Source organism: Pleurodeles waltl, chromosome 11 (genome assembly GCF_031143425.1).
Source record: "Pleurodeles waltl isolate 20211129_DDA chromosome 11, aPleWal1.hap1.20221129, whole genome shotgun sequence".
Taxonomy (NCBI): Eukaryota; Metazoa; Chordata; class Amphibia; order Caudata; family Salamandridae; genus Pleurodeles; species Pleurodeles waltl.
Window position 1 is genome coordinate 713251562 of NC_090450.1, and position 20327 is coordinate 713271888.

General features: G+C 44.9%; 1 protein-coding gene across 2 annotated transcripts in view; it reads left to right on the forward strand.

The window, feature by feature from the left end:
- Positions 1–20327, forward strand: part of GGCX (gamma-glutamyl carboxylase) — a 208425-nt gene that overhangs the window by 134565 nt on the left and 53533 nt on the right. The window lies entirely within an intron of this gene.

A 20327-nucleotide genomic window follows, 5' to 3' on the forward strand; every position in this document is an offset into this window, starting at 1 on the left:
CAAATGTGACTGAATAAAATATATATTGATTGATTGATTGATTGATTGACTATAAGGTAGACCATTGTGTGCTGGTTTGATTACGATATCTGTCGTTCTTGAGCTCTGGTAAGGCATCCCTTGTCAAATGGTTTTGTCATGGGTTAATCCTCAATCTCTTTCAATACTGCCTGCTCAAAGGTAAGTATTTAAGGGGGTATGCTAATAGCCAGTGGACGGAACATGGACTTTACCCTAAGGCCTCTGTCTCCCTGATTTTGTGTGTATGATTTATTCTTGAAACAAAATTGATCCTCCGTATCTGTCAAAACTCATGCAACTCTTTATGTAGTTTGAACCAATCCACCAATGGTATGGGTTCATATCTTAGCCCCTTTTTTACAACACTCTTCTGAGCTTCAGTCAGTGATTTGCCACTGAGGTTTACTATTAGTTTGCATTTGTGCTCAGGTTGTCCGGGGTTTGTTTGGACATGCTCCAAGTGCACACTCTGGGTTCCTTGTCTTCCCATGAGACCTGCCTCAACCTTCTCTGCCCTCTTGGGGCGCCCTCTCCCTTTAACAAAGCCTTGGTGTGGACATCTCTGCTGATCATCCTGATTATAATAACCCTGCCAACCCAATACTGTGGCTATGTGCACCAAAATCGAAGCAACCCATTAACTCCCATTTAAACAAAGAATACAGATGACTACACAATTCTCAAGGTAATGTGGGGTCGGAGCCTCAATGACTCTGCAAGATGGTATTGGTCTTCATTCTGTCCATGAAGGAGCGTCTGGTTCAGGTTCTCACAACGTCACTGCCATGTGGTACTACAACAAGGCACAAGGGCAGAGTTGGGTCCTGGGGCTTGTGCCAGAAGTCTCTGTTCCTCTGGAACTGACTGAACCATTTGGGCATTTCCAAGGTAGTCAACCACCTGTCAGGATCTTTCAATGCTAGGGTGAACAAACTCATTTGGTGTTGCCTAGAAGATCACCAATGGCAGTTGCACCCAGGGGAGGCATAGGGCATCTTCCAGCAGTGAGGAGAACCGTGGCTCAATATTTCTTCCACTGCAGAGAATGTGCAGTCCAAGCTTTTGCATGTTGGAGTTTCCAAGACAACCCTCTATCAAAGATGCTTTTCACCTGGCGTGAGCTCGAGACTCCTGTATGCGTTCCTGCCTCTGCCTCTCCTGCCCAAAGTTTTGCAGGAAACCAAGAAAGACCGGTCCAAGTTTTGCAGCATGAATCCTTTTCCGGATTCACATGCTGTGCATCATTCCGCCATCTAGTGGTTGGGTCCGAAATTCTCTTTCTTTTTTCTCTTCTGGGCATTGTCGACCACCATTTGGTGTTAAGTCCATCCCTGCATGACGTGAAGTGGCACCCCGGAAGTTCCTGTGCGTGGTAGCCATCTTCAGATTATTTTTTTCGCTGTTGGATGTGAAAGCAAGGAAGGAGCTCCAAAGTTTTTTGGAGAGAATGCCGAAAACAAAGAAAAATTAAAACGTTTTTCACAGGATTATAATGCCAAAACCAGCAGAAGCCACGGCAAGGAGACAACCGAACACACTCGCCGGTGCGGGACACCAAATGAATCCACAGAACAGGAGAAAGAAGCAAGGTAGGGATCATGGAAAACGCCCCTTTTAAATCTGCCCGAACTGCTACCATAAGTTTGCTCAGTGCGACCCGCACAAGGTCTGCAATCTCTGCCTTCGAAGAGATCAAGGAGACGAGGGGTGTGAAGCCTGCGCAGCTTTTGTTCCCAAGACACTCAAAGCACACCAAAAGCAGAGGGAGGAACACCACACAGCAATGCTGAGCCAATAGCACCACGAGTTGCTGAAGGAGTTAGGCCTATCCAGTGACGAGGAAGAGCAAGTGGGAAGTACAGAATCGACTCATGGAGAGTCGGATGTCGAACTCCTCAAGGGAGACGCAGATAAAAAAACACTAGCAAAAGAAGTCGACAAAGAACGTCAAAAAGAGACCCAAAAAGGTAAAAAAGCCACCGAAAGGCTCAGAGGAGAAAATCCCAGAGAAAAAATCCCACAAGGCAGCCCCGACTTCCAAGAAATTTACGATCTGTGGCCAGCAACAAGCATGATAATCCCCACGGATCCCAAACCAGGGATACCAAAGAGGTCTGGCCACCGAAACAGAGAGACTCCACTCGGCAAAAGAGACCCCAAAACCATTGGGGAAACAGACCCCAAAGGCACTGGGGGAAACATAAACCGAAAAGATGACCTTTGACAGAACGAGACGTCGAAAAGGCAACAGAGGTGGAGAAAGAGGCGTTGTCTGGAAGCTGAAATGGCAGCGCACCTGGAAAGAAAGAAGGAGTTTGACACACTAAAACAATTTTGAATTCCACCCAAATCCTTGATGGTTTCAACGGACACAGATGCTGAAGAGGAAGAAACCATCCTTGAAGCCCTGGGAACCCCAGAACCACACGAAGAAGAGGAAGCCACAGAGAGTTTCGAGGATGATTGGAATGACCTCATAACAGAGAGCTCAGAAGAGGAGGTTGACAGCTACCCCCTCAAAGCCTTTGCCCCCCTGACGATGACATGTGCTACAACAACCTGGTGAAGAGGGCAGCAGACACATATGGAGTACCCCTGGAAGAAGAGAAAGGGGACTCCTGCTTCCTACTGGAAACCCTAGTGCCTTCAAGGAAGGGCAGTCTATACCTACCCATGTTACCCAGCATATTCGACCAAGGTAAGGAAGGCCTTCAGGGAACCTGCAGCAGCCAAGAGGGTTACACCGAGGGTGTAAGAAAAGTACAAACCCTCTCTAAAGGACCCCAAATACATTAAGGGAAACACAGTGGCTGACTCCCTTGTAGTCACACCAGCAAGAAAAGGGAGCAATTCCTCCACAGGCCCCCCTCCAGAAAGAGAAAGCAAGAGACTGGAAATGGTGTGGAGTAAGCTGGGAAGAGAAGCAGCAACACAGTGGCATAATGCCAACTCCAACGCCCTTCTAAACAGATACGGCCACCAGAAATGGGTCAAAATTGAGGCACTCATGCAAAAACTCCCAGAAGGAGATAAGAGGGCAAAGATGATTATTCAAGAAGGAAAAACCATCGCCAATGCATGTTTAAAATCCACTCTGGACGTTGTGGACACAGCTGGCAGACAAATGTGAACAGGGACAGCACTCGGAAGGCACGCATGGCTGAGGATATCCGGCTTCAAACCCGAAGTGCAGGCCTCCACAATCAACAAGCCCTTCACTGGAGGGGCCTTGTTTTGGCTAAGAAGTGGACGGATCCTTACAACAGATCAAAAAGGACAACAATACAGCCAAGGCAATGGGGGCACTACAATTCAGAGGTAACTGAAGGAGAGGGAGCAACATCAAAAGGCCCACAGGAAGGGGAGACTTTACCTGTGGGCAATAACAGCAACAGCAGACAGTCCAGGGGAGTACCTTACAGGGCAGCTAACAAACTGGGTACCAACAATGACAACACCCCGCCAGACAGCCTTTTAGAGGCAGAGGGAGAGCAAGGGACCAACCCCCCAGAGTAGGAGTAACAACCAAGTGACTCTTAAATGCCCTGAGGCCCCCACATAACACAGTAGGGGCAGAATAGCTCTGTACCCACATCAGTGGGAGAACATTTCCACAGACAATTGGGTACTAAACATGGTGCGCGGCTACTGTAAAGAACTCTCAAAACTACCACCACCAAATCCATCAAGGAAGAAAAAATGTCAGACAGCAGAGCTGGATCAACTTAAAAGGGAGGTGAAAGAACTCTTGCAAAAACAGCCAATAGAAAAAGTACCAAAGGGCAAATTAAACAAGGGAAATTACTAAACCTACTTCTTGGAGCCAAAACAAGACCTTAGACTAAGAGCGATCCTAGACGTCAAACAAATTCATTTGCACTCAACATTTCAAAATGACAACACTTCAGGAGGTAATACGACTTAGAGAAGATTACATGGCAAACATAGACCTCCAGGGCACCTATCTGCACAGACCAATAAATCAGGCATACAAGAATTACATCAGATTTGTGCTCGAAAAAGTGCACTGTCAATTCAAGGTCTTACCTTTCAGAATAAAATCAGCACCAAGAGTTTTCACAAAATGCTTAGCGACAGTCATGGCATTCCCAAGAAGAAAGGGAGTTCATGTGTACCCTTACCTGGATGACTGATTTGTAAGGGCACATACAAAGGAGAAATGTCAGAGACACTGAAACGGTTATCACAACTCTACAAGTACTTAGGTTCATTGCAACTACAACAAGAAAAATTATTCCTAGGAGCAAGACTCGATGCGAGGAGAGCACTTGCTTACCCCGCCCAAAGGAGAACACAGGCAATCCCAGAGCAAACTCACCTTTACCAGAAGGGGCAATCTCTGACAGTGAGGACAGTCATGAAACTGATGAGCATGATGACATCTTGCATCCCTCTCATACCACATGCGAGACTAGCCTTGGGACTATTCCAGGAATACCAAACACACAGGGAGTTTGGAGGATCTACTGGTTGTAATGGAGAAATACAAAAGGAGATACAGTGGTGAGCATCCAAACAAATAACCAAGGGAAGACCTTTCAAGACAACAACTCCCTCTGTGTCCATCACCACGGATGCATCCTACAAGGGGTGGGGAGCACACACGGACAATCTAAGAATCTGAGGCCAATGGAACAAAATGGATGCAATAAAACACATACATTTCCTAGAACTGAAAACAGTGTTACTGGCCCAAAAAGCATTCCAAATACAAATAGCAGGGAAAATGGTACTAAGACAAATGGACAATACAACAACAATGTTCTGCCTAAACAAGCAAGGGGGTACAAAATCGTTCACCATAATCAAGTTAGCCCAAGAAATATGGAAATGGACAATTCCTCAAAGAATCAACGTAAACACAATACATCTGCCAGGAAAGGACAACATAGAGGCGGATAAACTAAGCAGACAGGAAAACAGCACACATGAATGGGAAACATAATAAGGGAGCCATAATAATCAACCTGTACACATCAGCAGAGAAAAAGAAATGCTGACACTTTTCCACCAGGTTTCCACACCACCAATCAGAAGGGAATGCCCTGTCACTAAACAAAGACATTTGCTTATGCCTTTCCAATAGTACCAAAGGTACTGGAGAAGGCCAGGAGACCAGAAACAAACCTCATCCTTATAGTCCCTCAATGGGCCAGACAAGCGTGGTACTCTGACCTACTCGAACTGTCTAAGGGACAGAGTATAAAGATCAAACCGGAATGAGACCTACTCACAATTCAAAGGGGGCAAGTGTTCCACCCAGAAGCAGCAACACTCAATCTAGCAGCATTGCTCCTAAATACGTAGAATTCGTACACCTAAACCTAACACACAGAACGATGGAGATACAAAAGGAAGCTAGGAAGCCAACAAGGAGATGCTACGCATCAAAATGGAAAAGATACTTTCTATGGTGCACAGGAAACAATACCCTAAAAGCAATATCTAGGCAGGAGACAGTAGTTATCTATCTCACACACCCGCTAGAGAGCGGAATCAACTACTCCTTCCTGAAGGTACACTTGGCAGCAATCATGGCCTACACCAGAGGGGCACTATGTAAAAGTTTCTTCACAGCACCTGTTATGAAAAGGTTCCTGGAAGGATGCAAAAGAATTGCCCCTCCAAGAAAGGCACCAGCCCTGATGTGGAGCTTAAACTCAGTGCTAACACAACTCGTGACAAAACCTTTTGAATCCATGCACAAGGCTGAACTGTGGTTTCCTAATAGCGATCACATCTCTACGGAGAGTGAGATTCAAGCTCTAACAATACAAGAACCATACTTGCTAATCCACAAGGACAAGGCAGTTCTCCGAACAAACCTACAATTCCTACTCAAGGTGGGCACCAAATTCCACGTCAATCAAACCATACAGTTACCAGTTTTCTTTAAAAACCCGCAACCCGAAATGGAGAAAAAAACTACATACACTGGACGTAAGAAGGGCACTAATATACTACCTGGAGGAGACCAAGCGACTCCGCAAGGGGACCCAACTATTTGTAGCATATGCTAAATCCAACAGGGGAACCCCAGTCACAAAGGGGACTGTTGCACGATGGATAATTGGAACAATTCAAACCTATTACGCAGCAGCAGGCAAACATCTGTCACACCACCCAAAGGCACACTCAACAAGGAAAAAGGGCACTACCCTGACATTCGTAGCAAACGTGCCCATAGGCACTATTTGCGCATCAGCAACATGGGCATCTCCACACACGTTTACAAAACACTATTGTGTGGACATCCAGATAAATAAAAAAGTCCAAGTGGGACAGAAAGTACTGCAGCACCTGTTTGCAAGCTCATCATTTTAACCCAGCAAACCGAATTGAAGGGGATAAACCGCTACACAATCCAATGCACAGCATGTGAATCCAGAAAAGGATTCATGCTGCAAAACAGAATGGTTACTTATCAATAGGAGTAGTTTTGCAGTCTAAAGAGTTTTCTGGATTCACATGCGACCCACCCACCTCCCCAGAAATGAGAAAAGGACAAACAGGTGGGGGGGGGGAAGAAAGAAAAAAGGGAGAAAACAGAAAACAAAAACACAACAGAGAAAACAAATCCTACCACAGGAACTTCCGGGGTGCCGCCTGAGGTCATGAGGGGGATGGACCGAACGACAAATGATGGTCAACGACGCCCAGTAGAAAAACAAAGACCATTCCGGACCCAACCACTAGGTGGCGGAATGATGCACAGCATGTGAATCCAAAAAACTCTTCAAGCTACAAAACTACTCCTACTGGTAAGTAACCATTTCGTTACCCTCCATCAAGCCCGTTCCTAAACACAAAAAGAACAAAGTCAACCTCTTTTACTTTACAATGGAGAAAAAAACCTGAAAGGAAACAATTGTTATCAAGACTTCTCGCCACAGATTCCTGACCTTTTTAATATTCCCCAGGCATCAGACTGGATCCAGAAACTTTCCCATAATACTTCTGCACGTTGGTGATGCCGTTAGCTCCAGAAATACCTTGCAGGGCTAAAATAGCCATCGCTTCCATACGCTGCTGTCATTTTTTTTTCTTTCTATGCCACCAGATGCCGGATCTGTAGCTTTTCTCTCTGAGACCCTTTACCTAACCATTTTCATTGTGTGCAAGGGATGTTACTGCCTAAAATGACGGGTTTTAAGCCCTTTAGAAACTGTCACAATCAGACGTCTGTGATGGAACACCATGAGGTGTTTCTGTGGTATTTCTGATTGAGTCACAACTCCAAGATCTGCAAGTAAATTAACCTGAGTGCCATCCGGGATGGCGAAGCAAATCTTTACATTGCCAAGCACAAGAAGACCCGTCGTCGGAACACTTCAAATCCAAGGCTCTGGCCCGCTCACATTCCCAGAGCCGACTGAGCCACTCTAAAGGCCAGTCTTCACCGTGCTCCTGATCGTCCACCTTACACCACCACCTTTCCTCATAAAGTGGTTATGTGTACTAGGACTTCCTTGGTTCCAAAAGTGATCCTTTTACATGTCAGCCAAACCACCCCCTGCCGCATTCTATGCCCCACCTCTAAGTAGGAGGAGAGGCTCCATCATTTGGCTCCTCAGAGGGCGCTCAGCTTCTGCATTGATCACACCAAAGAGATGATCAGCTCTTTCTGAGGTGCACCGTTGCGCAAAAGGCAGGCTGTGCAGAAGCATACTGTAGGAGGCTGGCCTGGTGTGTGGTGGGTACCTATGGTAATTACACCTTATACAAGGTATCCCTTATTAGTGTAGTGTAGTCAGTGTCTAGAAGCCAGGCTCTCTAGATGTAGATGTAGCTGTGGATGAGCAGTCAAGGCTTATCTAGGAGACATGCAAAGCTCATGCAATACCACTGTAGTCACACTTAGTACTTACACACATAAATGAAAACACTCAGTGAAGGTACTTCATTTTGGTGATAAAAATACCATAGAGGCTATAATCCCTTAGAAGGTGAGTAATACACAAATTATGTACATTAGTATGCAGAAATAGGCATAAAAACAGTTAGAAAACCGTGCAATTAATGAAAATCACATTAGAGATAAATGGCCCTAGAGGGAGCACAAACCATATACTTAAATGGAATGCGAAACTCGGTCCCCCACCTAGGTAAGTGTAGTGTGTAGAGGGGAGCTGGGAGTACTAGTAAGGCCCAAAGGTAAGTACCACAACCCACCACAGCGACCAGGAAAGTAGGAGTAAGTCACTGTAAATTCCCCTGATCACAGACAGAGAAGAAGAATTATGCTAAACCCAGAAGAGACTACAAAACACCAACAATGGAATCCTGGACAAGAGGAGCCGTGGAAGAAGGGGACCAAGTCCAAGAAGAACAGCAGAGTCCAGGGAGGGCAGGAGCCCCTACACACCAGGATGAGGGTGCAAGAAGTGAACCACTGGTGAAGAAGAAGAGTCAGAACTGCACCAAGAAGACAGAGTTCCTGGAGGATGTCCCATGCCGGAAAGAGGATTGCAGTCGGGTTTGCGGCTTCGGCTTCCGTCAACAAGCCTTGGCACACACAAAGCTCGCGGTTGCTGGAAAATGGCACTGCCGGGGACCAGGAAGGACCAGGTGGACTCTACCCTGGAGGGGGAGTCAGACGGGGCCCTCAGCAACTCCGAGAGCCTCCAGAAGACCAGGCGTTGCCCACACGAGTCCCACAGGACGGAGACATGAAAGTTGCAGAAGAGGCCCACGCAGCACTACGGAAAAGGCACCCACACTGCTGGAGAACCACTAAGGGAGCTGTGCGCTGCAGGACGAAGTCCCGGGGGCTGGAGCTTAAGGATGCCTGAAGTTCTTGAGGAAAGGATGCCATCAAGCCTTGGCTGCTGCACAGGACGTGGTCCACAGGGTTACTGTTGTGCGTGGGTAGGCAAGGGCTTACGTCTACCCAAGTTGGACAGCTGAAAGAGGGGACCGTTGGGACCACTTTAGCCTACCACCGTAATGCAGGATCCACGCAGATCAGCAGGAGAGGGGATCCACGCAGCCAGTCGTCATTGCAGGTGGTGCCTGCAGAAGCAGGGGAGTGACTCCTTCACCCCAAGGGAGATTCCTTCTTTCTTCTGATGCAGGCTGAAGACGGGCTGTCTTCAGAGGATGCACAACCGGGGAAATGTTGCAGTTGCTGGAAGGAGCCAGAGATACAGTGTTGCGGGAGGAGTCTTGCTTCTTTGTTGCAGCTTGTAGGGTCCTGCAGAGTCCAGATGCCGTTTCTTCGATCAGAAGTCAAAGTGGAGGGTGCAGAGGATTCCTGCTGGAGTCGTGGAATCTGAATCTGAAGAACCACTCAAAGGAGAGACTCTAACTAACCCTGAGCTAGCTGGGTGACCACCTATCAGGAGGGGGCTCTGATGTCACCTGCTGGCACTGGCCACTTTGATGCTCCCTGAGTTCCCTGCCAACCTTGAATCCAAGATGGCCAAACCCAGAGACTGTCTGGAGGAGCTCTGAACACCACCCCTGGGGTGGTGATGGACAGGGGAGTGATCACTCCACTTTCCTTTGTCCAGTTTTACACCAGAGAAGGGACTGGGGGACCCTGAACCGGAGTATACTGGCTTATGCAAGGAAGGCACCAAATGTGCCCTTCAAAGCATTGCCAGTGGCTTAGGGAGGCTACCCCTCCCAAGCCTGTAACACCTATTTCCAAAGGGAGAGGGTGTAACACCCTTCTCCCGTAGGAAATCCTTTGTTCTGCCCTTCTGGGCTCGAGCTTCTCAAGCAACAGGAGGGCAGAAATCTGTCTGGGAGGTGGCAGCAGCTTGGGCTGCCTGACAATCCTCAGAAGGCTGTAATGGCAATACTGGGGGGTCCTCTAAGGAGCCCCCAGAGTGCATGGAATCATACAACCAATGCTTGCAAAAGCCTTGTGGTATGATTCCAACATGTTTGAAACCAAACATGCCTATGTTTGGAGTTACCATTGTGTAGCTTGAGATAGGTATTGACCTATGTCCAGTACACACGTAAAATGGCATCCCAGTACTCACGAAGTCCAGGAAAATTGACCTGTAGTTTATGGGGGCACCTCTGCTAGTGCAAGTGTGCCCTCACACACATAGTTATTTTGCACCCTGCCCTCTGTGCTGGAAGGTCTGCCATAGGGGTGAATTAAAAGTGACCTGGTGCAGTGAAAAGTGGCAGTGAAAGGGTGCTTGCACCTTTTCACGCAGGGTGCAATGGCAGTCCTGCAGAACCCTTTACTTGGGCTCCCTATGGGTGGCAAAATATATGCTGCAGCCCGTAGGGATCCCTTGGAACCCCAATGTCCTGGGTACCTAGGTACCATATACTAGGGACTTATAATGGGGCACCAGTGTGCCAATTGTGGGTAAAATACAGTGATGGCAGTTACCAACAACTACATTTAGGGGAGAGACCATAACTACTGGGGTCCTGGTTAGCAGGATCCCTGTAGACACAATCAAACAAGCCAAAAGTGGGGGTAACCAAGCCAGAAAGATGCTACTTTCCTACACATACCATCCAACGCTGGATCGTGCTCCGCATTAAGATCTGCTACCCACTGGTGAAGAAGCAGCCTTCAGAAGGACTGCCTGCCCATTCCACCAGGGCCAAAGCTGCTAACACTGCGTTAGCATGCAGAGACCCTGTCCTAGACATATGCCAGGCAGCTACGTAGTTATCCCTAGATACATTCACAAAACAGTATTTTAAGGGCAGCCAAGTCTGCTGAGAAGAAAGCAGTATTTGTTTGGACTGCTAGGTCTGCTGAGAAGGGCACTTTGCCCACTTGACCCTGCAGGACTTTCTTGTTTGAGTCAATCCACAGCCCTCCTCTCCAGGATACTACTCTGGTATCTTTTCAGAAGGTGAGGAATCTGTAGCCTGCATCAAAAGAACAAGTTTCTTACCTTTGGTAATTCTCTTTCTGATAGAGACTCTATCTAGCCACACATTCCTCACCAACCCTCCCATCCTCCTGTTCTTATTAATCTTTAATAAAATCCCAAGTCTAGGAATCTGTACAATGTTTGCCAATTTGCTTTTTTGGCCTCTGCACCTGGAGACGCAGACAGACTCAAAAGCAACTGACGTCAACATGCTGCAGTGACGCCTATATAGGCCCGTTTGTCATTTCCGGAGCGGGATGACATCAGTGCAGTCGCAAGGTGCCACCTTCCGGCATGTGGAGGTGCTATGGAAAAGTTTCTTGATCCAGTCTGGGGAATGTACAAAAGGTGAGCACTATGCAGCTAAATAGAGACTAGCAGAAAGATCATTACCGAAGGTATTTAACATGTTCTTCAGTACTATCCAGTTCTCCTAAGATGGTAAAAAGGTAAGTTAGGAGAGAGAAATGGAGGATGTCAGTGTAACATCAAGGCTTCCATCATCTACATCAGGGAGATTGGACATGCACAGTGCTATACAGTGTGCATATTTTCTTATCGCTATATGAAAAAGACACCGATGGTTCTTAAGATTCAGATTCAGTAGTAAACAATGGCTGAAGTACGCTCTTTTGACCTTTTTAAAATGCATGCTTATGACCTCTGGGTGATTTAATGTTTGTTTAACTCTACCTTGACAATTATCTCCTCATAGCCAACTCCCTCCAGAAAGTTAGTTTAGTGTTTACGGGTGACAATAGATGTTCTAGGTTTTAATAGCAACAAATACAAACCAACTCTCATTACTTTCCAGTGTTTGCATAATTTAGGAACGGTGCTAATTACAAAGAACGTATACGTTTCTTGTTCATGTGACAGTATTTTCCATGCAGCACTAGTGTCATTGTCTTCAAACAATTTCCCCTCCCGCAGTCGGACAGGCCTACTTTCTTCCTCAGGTTCTAGATTTTCATAGCAATGAAGACAAATTAGAACATTGGAATACTGGGAGCTCCGTTGAAAACTGTTGAGTGCTCCGAACTTCTAATGGCCGGTAGAAGCCTGGAGCTCCAACATTCCAGTGTTTTTCTTCACGGAGCCTGAGGGGATTTCATTCCTCTTGAGCTCCATGAGGCCTTTGTTTTATTTATTAGAACATTCTGCCCTCTAGTGGCAGAATGTTCTAATAGCCTTATAGCCCCCCTCTTCCCTCCCCTCCCCCACAACCCCCCAACCCCCTGCCCCTCCCCCCCCCCCGCCATGGCACCCCCGCTCACCAGAGCTGGGCTATACCAGCCATTAAAGTCCTGCTCCCTTGTTAAAGGCCCATGCCTTTTGGCTCGGGCTTTTAATGCTGGAGTAGGCCTTTAATGGCCGATATAGGCTGCTAGGGTGGGCTATAAGGCTATATTAGCTCTGATTGCTTTGCATTGCTTAGGAGGAGTGGTGCTACTCAGAAAGAACAAAGAAGTGTCTTCTTCATGTGTGGCACTATTTTCAGTGAAGCACTAGTGTCGTTGCCCCCGAACAATTTCTCCTCCCGCTGTCAGACAGGCATTCTTTATTCCTGACTTTGTGGCATTGTGTCTGGTATCAAATGCCAGATTATTGATGAGACATCTTAAGGAAGGTCTAGAGGATAAGCAGTGCCAGGAATCAAGGATTGAAATGAGAAGATTTTAATGAGCAAACAGCTCGCAGTCTCCTCCGTGGATGTGTCAGAAGAGGAATACTAAGAAAGGAGTCTCCATTCAACAGCCTCCCAAGAGACAAATAGTTTCAATGGATTTGTTGTTTGCTGGTTGGGTTGGTTCAACTTGACCACATACTTTCATGCTCCAGTTTGAGCAAAACATAGATGGTTCCCAGGATTCAGGGTTGGCAACAAACCCTACCAATACAGAGTGCATCCCTTGGAGCTGAAGTACACGCATGTGGCCTTTTCAAAATCCATGTCTACGGTTGTAACTTTTTTCTTTTTTGTGGTGGGTACGGCGTTATTATGCAGTGTATGTACCGTCTCCAAATAATTTCTCCTCTAGCAGTCAGACAGGTATGCTCTCTTCTTGGCATTGTAGATGCCAGATCTTAGATGAGACCTCTTCAGGAATGCCTAAAGGAGCAACAGTGCCAGAAGTCAGGGATTGGAATGAGAAGATTTTGATTAGCCAGGGAGCTCTGCAGTCCTTTTTGTGGTGGTGTCAAAAAAGGAACATGTTGATAGAAGTCTCCCTTTAACAACCTCCTCAGGGACAAACTAAATTAATGAACTTGTTGTTTAAGGGTTGTGGTGGTAAATGTACTCGTAGTGAGTGACCCTGTAGGGCAGTCAAAAGCATCTGAAATGTTTCCTTTTCTTCTTTCAGATCTCCTCCAGACAGTCAACACCACTAACACATACTATCTTGATAAACAGGTGAATCAGAATTAGAGTCCTGTTTAGGCAATCCCAGTCAATCGGGATCTGGCTTCTAGTAAGAAACATCCTTTTCACAAGAAAAAAGTTACCTCTAACTACAGTTCTCTAGCGTTGGTTTCTTTTATGGCATTATATGCTTTAATCCTTCATCGTCGAGGAGGTCGGAGCCTCCCGCGCATACAGTAGAAATGCAGACCAGGATTTAGCGATAGAAAATTAACTAAACAGGTTTTTCTTTAGTACCACAAACACCTCATTTAAAAGGACCCAGATTTCAGACGGTGAGTGCTCTTATGTCTTACCTCCCCAGAGCCCACCATAGCTTAGTTTCTCAAACTACATGTTTAAACATTTATGTATAAATGCTGTGTAAACCTCAAGCAGGGAAATGGATGGGCTGCATGTGAATCCTTTAAAGATACCAATGTCAGAAAACTTTAGTTACAGAGAAGTAACTTTTTTTATTCTCCAGCATTGGATCTTTCATGGGTTCACAAACTTGAAACAGAGTAGCAACAGTCTAGGCAATGATAATAAAGTAAGGAGGCAGAAAGGCTTTCCTTATTTAAATACATTAGAACTGCTTGTCCTCCCACGGTAGACTCCCTTGATGATTCCATGTTTAAACAGGGTGCTTCCTGAATATAGGGCGGATTTTCCAGCTAGCCACCCTACAGATATTAGCACATGGAACTCCTGCCTCTAGAGAAATATGTTTTGACTCTCCTTGATAGGGGACAGTTGACTTTACTGTGTCAAAATATAATTGTTGCTGCAAATAATATGGTATTATCTAGTTTTGAAAACGGCCTACACTTAAATCTATGTCTGAAGGACACAAAAGATGATCCGATTGTCTGAGAGAATGTGTCCTGTTCATATAGATTTTTATGTGTGAAAATTGAGGCACAACACGGTAATCCTGGGGATCTGGGTAATAAATCAATAGCACAACACAGTGACCCCGCTGGTTGGAGGAATATGCCTGTCTTCCATTGGCCAGTGACAACCATACACTCAAGAATCTGTACAGTAGGCAAAACCAATGTAATGACCAAATGATGTATCAAAAAGCCATGATAAACAGTTCATAGCATGGGTGCTCCATAAGGCAGCGCAATGAACACGGGTAAAAAGTGAATAAAGTGTGCAAGTGCTCATTTACAGTACGTACACCCTAGAGGCTGATGTTCAAAACAACTTCAACAACAAGATATACCAAGATATTTATGTGTTTTGTGGTAGGATGCTCCCATCATGGTCCTGATTATGACCCTGTTTTAATTATCTGTGAGGTTGAAGCGGCCGGCGACTTGTTACTAATGGACTGATAATAATGAGATATAATTTTACACATTGTACTCTTCATTTTGAGTCTTGTTGAAGTTGTTTTGAATATCAGCCCCTAGAGTATACATATTCAGAAAAATGCTGAATGGATTTACACCAAACGTGGCATGAAAGTAGAACGTCATTCAGAAAGCATTCCTTTTTTTTAATTATATTTGTGTAAATCCTTACATATGTTTTTGAGATATTAGCATTTAAAAAGTTTGTGGGTGGGCATTGAAGATCTTGGGCGATCTTGGCCGTTAAACGTGCAAGCTGCAAACTTCTGGGTCCGTCAGTCATGTTTTTTTTTTGCCGCCATTGTGGAATTCACAAATTTGGCTAAACGTGCAAGGTCTGTGCCGTAGAAGATTATTCACATAGAAAAATGAAAGACCCGAGAATCAGTTCTAGGCAAGAGCATAGAAATGTGGAAAAATTGCACAGAAAATGAGAAAAAAATATCATGTAGTGGAGTGTAGACTCGCATATTCCCAAAAAATTTAAAGCATTCGGGCCTCCCTTTTATAACCTGAAAGGGGTGCCATTTCCCCAGTTCACGTTTCCCCAGCTCATGTTTCAGTAAACTGCAAGTTTCACAACGACACAAACAGGTGAATATACATATAAAGGCTCCACTTTAAACAAGATTGACCATCAGAAAGAATGAAGGACGGAAAGAGTCACGGCCTGCAATAGAAACTGCATACAATACAATTTTTTAACTTGAAATTGGGACTTTAAAGGTGGATGAATGCAGAGCTAAGCTGCAGGCCAGGCCTTGCGTCCAACACCCATTGATCCCTATTAGTTGCTTAGATAGGCAGTAATGCAAGGTGGTGTAGTACTCCTGGAATTGACATTTGGTCTGTCAGGGAAGTGCAGAGATGCGACCCCCTATACAGCCCCCTTAACTGCCTCTAAAAACTCCCAGAGAGGGCGATCTAAGAAAAGGTCTTGTGATGAAAAGAAAGCTGTTCCTACTCGGTATCTAGATCTTGACACATAGATTGATAAGGTGGTCATGTGCTAGCTGCCGAGAGCAAGACCTTCTGCTGAATGGTTATGCGAAATAAGGAAGATCCTGAATGCTACAGACTCCAAATACTCCAGAACTTGTCCACATGCATGTCTCCGCAAGTAGTGAATCTTTCTTCTGCGGACTCAAAGTCTTTCTCCAAGGTGTTAAGATGCCAGTGCCTAATTTGCATGCACTTGCATCACTCATATCACCTACTGGCCCATTATTTGTTCAACCTTTGGTTCGACCTCTACTTCTCCGGAGAAGTCACGTTGTAGGAAGTGATCTACACCAAAGAGAAAATCCCACACTGAAGAGGCACCACTCTCGGCAGTCCAGACACAATTCTCGACATTGCAGTAATTTCGGCAGATGTTACCATACTCCCTGTCATTCTCATACAAGGTCTGGTACCGTTTATCAACTCCTTCAGTCTGAAAATACTTCCATCGCTGACAGTCACTTTCATGTAGGATATTACCCATTGATGCTATTGCTGCTTTCAATCATTTGCTAGTCAGAGGAGCTACAAAACTCAGTCCACTAATCCTGGCAAATAACTGCAGCAAAACTCACTAATATGCCACGATAAACAATGCTGCTTGACAGTCTCCTCCACTGCAGATATCCAACACCTCAAACCTTGCCTGCACCCAGTGGCAGACGATGAATTTTGAAACTGTTAGGGCTTAAATTGGTGACCTGAATTTGCAGTAAGCGAGTAAGCTTGACATGCAAACCCAATTTTCCTCAGTAAATTCTGTGGAGGCTTCTCCCCAGGATTTTTTTAAAAAATTGGCCCAATTAGTCTTTTTTTACAGTACAGTTTCCAAATACGTTTGCTAAAATGCCACCGATTTTACAGACCGTCTTAAGGGCACTCATGATAGTTTCTAAATAGGGTTCTACCTGAATGTCTCACTCATGTTTTGCTACATGCACCCTCATTCCCGTAAAGTAAGCAATCTGCATGAAGCTGTACTGCTGGCCTGCCACCTTTGTTTTGCATAAATGTACTTATAATGAGGCTGTGCAGCCTCTCTGAGGAGAAGAGAGGTTGACTTCTGGTGGCGCTTGGTACACCTGCAGCCAGGACATCATCCGACTGTAAAGTAATAAGTGTAAAAAAGGAAAAAAGAAGGCAACATGCTTTTACCATCTATGTATACATGATCATGACTGTATCCATAAGTTCCACCGGAAGTCGCTTCAATTTAAAGAACACTACATTGGAGTTCAGTAAGAGAACACCTTAGACACCGAATAGCCAGCTACCTCTCCTCTCGATCGTTGACTGGATGCTTACAGTTGCCCCTGAACAGCACTCCACTTCCTATTTACCACATACATACATACAGTCTACAACATTTATCATCTTTGGGACTCTGCACCACTGCTCAACTTCGAGACCCCTATTACTACTGTTCCCAGGCCTGTTAGAGCCAGCAAGGGAATTTCTGACATCAGCCTAAATCAGCACCTGCTAGATTACAAAGGTTTATAAGCCTTCAAAGCAGGATCTACTTTTTCTTTGGATTCTCCACCAGATTGTGTTGCGATATCTGCTGCGAGAAAATATGCAGTTGCTCCGGTTCCAGTTGCTCCTCTTAAGAGGGAAAGCTAGAGAATGGATTTAGGTGGAAAGATCTGTGATACCTCCATAACAGCAGTAAAAGTAGCCAGTGTTACTGCTATACTTCGCTGATACGTCAGATCTATTGACAAGCATTCTCGAGAAAATAGGGAAGATTTTCATGAGGTTGTACATGTACATGAAGGCATGGTCAGGTGATTTGTGCAGAGGATAACTCATCTGATCTTCCAGCTTATGACTGTTGTCATGGTATACCTCATGGCTCCAATTTAACACTAGAAACTCAACAGAGAATTTTGAACTTCCAGATCTCTGGTAATACATTGTTTGACTCTCATGCGGATGAGAAGATGCAAGACATTAAAAAAGAGTTGGAAAACATCAAATCTGTGAGCTTAGGAGAGAAGGAGGTGTATAGGAAACATCAGTACTAGCCAAATGACTGGCTCTATTCTCCACCATGGGTTCAAATTGATCAGTGGCCAAAGCAGTTCCACCAGCAAAACCAGCATAAAAACCAAGAAAATACTCTGACAAGAAGCGGCTAGCAAATTTCAGTTTTCACAGGAAAACCACCTTCCTAACAATGACTCCATAATTTGCTCCTGTCCTTCTGTTCACCAATCCAGTGGTATTTAAGCATCTGCAACTACCAGGAACAGAGGAAATATATATTAAAAGATAGATGGGTGCTGAATATTGTACAAAATGGATACTTTTTAAGTTTCATTTCCACTCCTCCAGGTATACCTCCAAACAAGTCATCTCATTCAGAGATATGCTATAGTCAGAGGTTAACAGTCTTCTGATAAGGGTAATGGTGGAGGAGGATGCTCATTACCAAAAAGGAAATGGATCTTATTTATGGTACTTTTCACTTCCAAAGAAAGGACTGGGGCAATAATGCAGACCCATTTTAATTTTTAAGAAAAGTAAACAAGCAGATAAAGGAGGAACAATATATTAGATTACTTTAATGCTGGGATCCATGACCTTATGCATCTTCCTGGTACTACGTGCCCGTTTCAGATCAGACTTCTGCGGTTGTGTCTGTAAGATCATTGGTACCAAATTTCCTGTATCTGGGAAGTCAGTTTGTCTCTTACACAACCTGCTATTCCCTGGCAGTGCCGATAAGAGAATCTTCATAAAGAAGTCCCTTTTCACCATGATTTTGGGCATGATATTCAAACCCAAACATTGGCGATATATGCCTCCCTTCTAGAATGGGAAGCTCACCTCAGTATCTTTCAGATGCAGAGAATATAGTCAGAGAAAGAGAGGTCCTCTCACATCAGCTTCCTGGCGATGAGGGCAGGTCACTTGGTGCTCAGTTCCTTCCTCCTAGCTGCCAAGATAGACTTTCTACAAGTGCAGACTGTCAATATTACAACAGTGCGTTGTGAGAACAAACATGGTGGAACTTGAGCCACGGATTAGTCGCTCGAAACTCAGACAATTTGAAGATGGCTTATTGCAAGAAATCTGCACATCACTACAGTCGGTGTTCATGGGTTTCAGAATGCAAAAGCAAACTGTAGTCAGAATAAAAAATAAAACTGGAAAAGGATTTTAAATGACGATGTACTACTCAACATTTTACAAATGGGAATATATAAATACATTTCTTTGCAAATGCGGAAAACATTTTTTTTCCAAAAAAGGCATGATAGGGAATGCCCTTTTGATAGATTGGTTGAGGACACTTCTGCACACCTTTCTCCTAATGCCCTTGATTCTATTGATCATCATTAAGCTTACATGAGCCAAGGCTTGAAAGAAACTGATTGCCCCAGAACAGCCACGTCAGTGGTTCTTCACCAATCTTCCTTACCTTTTAGACTGACCACACAAGAGATTGCCATGCATCTCCTGTTCAAGTTCGAAGCCCAGATCTCTCATCCCAAACCTTCCAACATTGAATTTGGCTCCTGAACTCTTGCAGAATGAGCACCTCAATCTTCCTGAAGATTGAATGAGCATTATAAAAGAGGCTGCGCAAGAGATTCCTACACCTTTAAATAGTATAGGTTCTGCATCTGGTGTAACCAAAAGAACACTGACCCAAGATGCCAGAGGAATCGCTCCTCCCATATCTTCTCCATTTAGCTAAAGATGGGCTGCAATTTTCTTGGGCAAGGGTACACATGGCTGTCATTACTGCTTATGGAAAATGGCCTTCTTCAGCCTCTCTTTAAAATTGAAGTGATAAAACATAAAAGAAGGTCTTCCCCCAAACAGGAGGCCCTCTGGTCCATTACAACGTAGCATAGTTATTTCCAAGTTGATGTGTTCTCCTTTTGGACCAATTACTAAAGTTTATTTGCCGTCTATATCCTGAAATGTAACCTTCCTTATAGCTATACTTTCTGCCCTCAGACTTAGTGAGATTTAGGTGATAGCTGCCATAAGCTGTAAACTGTTTTCTGTAGAAGTGAAGTTATGTGAATGTATCCAAGTTTCTTTCCAGAGGTACTGTTAGGCTTCCATGTCAGTCACACCGATTCCCTCTAATCCTTTTCCAAGAGTCCCTCATCTACCCCAGAGATCTTTACGTTTTTGGATTTAAGAAGAGGCTTGAAGTTAGGTAGAGCTACGGACATTAGAAAATCTGATCATCTTTTTCTGTCACTTATGTGTCTGTTCAAATGAGCTTAGTCACGTCAAAAGCGTTTTGTGATGGAGGAATCTGTTTTTCTATTGCAGTGCGAACAAAACATTGTCTGGTGAGCCTTGCTCCCATTCCGTTAGCGGCTGCATTGCTAAGGAACTTTCCGAATGATGTAAAAGAGCTGCCTGGCTCCGTACATGCACTTACAAGACATTGTTTTGGTCTAGGCTCTGTGCCTGCGCCCAAGTGGGCCAAGCTTGCTTATGGGCTCTTTTTGGTTAGAGGGGTTCGTATTGCTCTGTATCTTTTTCTGTCTTTATATAAAATGGACTTGATATTGTATTCAGCGCCTATGGCCATTAATGAAGTTCCCTGGAGAAGAAGTAAAACTCATACCTGTAGTCCTACTCCTCCTCTAGGGGCCTCCACCCCACAGAGAAGAGACAGAAAGTATC